This window comes from Brachyhypopomus gauderio, chromosome 2 (assembly GCF_052324685.1).
Source record: "Brachyhypopomus gauderio isolate BG-103 chromosome 2, BGAUD_0.2, whole genome shotgun sequence".
Lineage (NCBI taxonomy): Eukaryota > Metazoa > Chordata > Actinopteri > Gymnotiformes > Hypopomidae > Brachyhypopomus > Brachyhypopomus gauderio.
Genome location: NC_135212.1, coordinates 6247210 through 6250053, shown reverse-complemented (window position 1 = coordinate 6250053; position 2844 = coordinate 6247210). Strand labels below are relative to the sequence as shown.

Here is a 2844-nt window from a genome sequence, read left to right as displayed (position 1 = left end):
ATAGCTTATGAGGAAGCCTGTCCTAACCTTGCATACCCTCAAGTAGATAATTAGGTGCTGCTGAATTGCTTACATTCTGCCTGTGGAGTGATGTATTGTAGATTGGACTCTCATGCATTTTTCCTGCAAATTATGGTGCTGTAATAGACCCACTGTAGTCTAATAACAGGCAAAGAAAGCTACACAGAGCAATCAGTGGAGAGGTGCTATTTCAGTTCATTGTGGAATAGCTTATCCATCAGGGCCATGGAATTAAACCTCTGTTTCATCATACCATATTATGAGGGTGCTAAAATTTCCTCCAATTATTTCATGGATCCAAGATTACTCCAGTGCTGATGAGGAAAGTAATTCTTTGGTAATTAAAGACAGAGTGCTAACAGGCACGTCTGCCTTACTATGCTACACTCTCACATGCAACGACCTCGCTAATGTCAGCAAGAGGGCATCTATAGTGTGTGGGTCACGTGATGCGCTCACACACATAAATGCATGTATGTTTGGCCCTCGAATTACCTGAAGAGGATGAAGGAGCGGATAAATGTGTGATATGCATGTGACAGGCGCACGTGACAGTCGCACATGACAGATGCACGTAACTTGACAGATGTGATGGACAGGTGATGTCACAGACATATGTGATGAAACACGATAGACACAAAACACCAATTGCATTTGAAATTCTCAGTTCTCAAAATGGCCCATGCAAAAATGTTTGATTACAGATAGTCAAGGTCAGTTTCATCACATGTTTCAGGACTGCTCATGCTATCATTGGAAACAGTATTGCAGGGTCGCCAACTTTTCAAGATCACTTGGAGTGAGATTTGATCTTTTTTGGGGGGGTGGGGGGGGGGGGGGCGAGTGTAAATTGTTAGTGAGGGGGTAAAATGGACACAAATTAAGTATTATATCGCGATCAATCGATCGCCAGTGGTTGGCGAACTAGTAAATCATTGAATCATAGGTGTAGATCAGCTTCGAGAGGCATGAGGATGCTCAGAAGGCCGTAGACGAGATGAACGGGAAGGAGCTCAACGGTAAGCTCATCTACGTAGGTCACGCTCAGAAGAAAGTGGAGCAGCAGACGGAGCTGAAGTGGAAGTTTGAGCAGATGAAGCAGGATCGCATGACACGCTACCAGGCCGTTAATCTCCATGTAAAGAACCTGGACGACGGTATCGATGATGAACGCCTGCGCAAAGAGTTCTCACCCTTTGGAACCATCACCAGTGCCAAGGTGATGATGGACGGCAGCCGCAGCAAGGGCTTCGGATTCGTGTGCTTCTCCTCGCCGGAGGAGGCCACCAAGGCGGTGACGGAGATAAACGGGCGCATCGTGGCCACCAAGCCGCTCTACGTGGCCCTGGCACAGCGCAAGGAAGAGCGTCAGGCCCACCTCACCAACCAGTACATGCAGCGCCTGGCCAGCATGTGCAGCGTGCCCAACCACGTGCTCAACCCCTACCAGCACGCCCCACCCTCCAGATACTTCATGGCCGCCATCCCGCAGGCCCAGAACAGAGCTGCGTACTACCCGACTAACCAGCTGGCCCAGCCCCGCCCCAGTCCACACTGGACCACACAGGGCGTTAGACCTCAGCACTTCCAGAACATGCCTGCCACCATGAGGCCGTCTGCGCCCAGACCACAGACGTTCGGTGCCGTCCGGCCGACCTCCCAGGTGCCCTGCGTGATGTCCAGCCAGCACGTCACCCCGCAGACCATGGGCCCTCTCGCGGCTCCTGCGGCCGCCGTGGCCCCCACCGCCCCAGTGCGCAACGTGCCGCAGTACAAATACGCAGCAGGTGTGCGCAACACCCAGCAGCACCTGAGCGGTCAGCCCCAGGTCTCCATGCAGCAGTCCGCCGTGCACGTGCAGGGCCAGGAGCCTCTGACGGTCTCCATTCTGGCGGCCGCCCCCCCGCAGGAGCAGATGCTGGGTGAGCGGATGTTCCCTCTGATCCAGAACATGCACCCCACCCTGGCGGGCAAGATCATGGGCATGCTGTTAGAGATGGACAACTCTGAGCTGCTGCACATTCTGGAGTCGCCCGAGTCTTTGCGCTCCAAGGTTGATGTGGCCATCACAGTGCTCCAGGCTCACCAGGCTAAAGAAGCCGCTCAGAAAAACGTGACCACAACGTCACAAACGTCACAAGCGTCTAGGCCCAGGGACAGGAAACTTGCTTCACTGGGAGTGGGAGGGGATTAAAACATTGAGAAAAAAAATATGATTCTTCGTTTCTCATCTCTTTCTGTGCTGAGACACCTATTACCTGTTAGCATAGAATGTAGGGGAGACCAGGGACAGTTGTAACATGGAACAGTTGTAACACCGCGAATTCCTCCAAACAGAAACAAGCTAGAGTGATTACACTCACTGTGCACATGCTCAGTTAGACTGTCTTCTTGCTATCAAAAAGGAGCCACATTTGAAACTCCCAGAGAAGGTAATCACCAAAAGTGTTTTTTTGAGGTAAAAATTTTACTTTTCTATCAGAGGTATTTTTTGGATACTGTCCTGAGATAAATATCTATGAATCCAAACAAGTATTATTAGAGTTACTGTTTTGTAATTTTAAAATTAGGTAACATTATAAATGATTAACATCTGTCCAACTAGCAGTCAGGCTCGTTCACATGAGGTGAAAACATAACTGGTGATACTGGGACGATTGTAACGCCTTGTTACAACTGTCCCTGAACCAAGTAGTCAGTGACAATGACCATTTATGATCTGCCAAGTATTGTGAAGAGTGCCCTTCCCCTGGCTGCAACACCATCAAATATTCAGGCAGAGTTTGTATGCACTGGAATTTGGCCTTTTTAAAGATATTTTTA

The 2844-nt window shown here is 49.7% G+C and overlaps 1 pseudogene; it reads left to right on the top strand.

Annotated features, from left to right (window-relative positions):
* Positions 1-589: 589 nt before the first annotated feature.
* On the top strand, positions 590-2215 carry LOC143501398 (polyadenylate-binding protein 1A pseudogene; annotated as a pseudogene).
* The last annotated feature ends 629 nt before the right edge of the window (positions 2216-2844 follow it).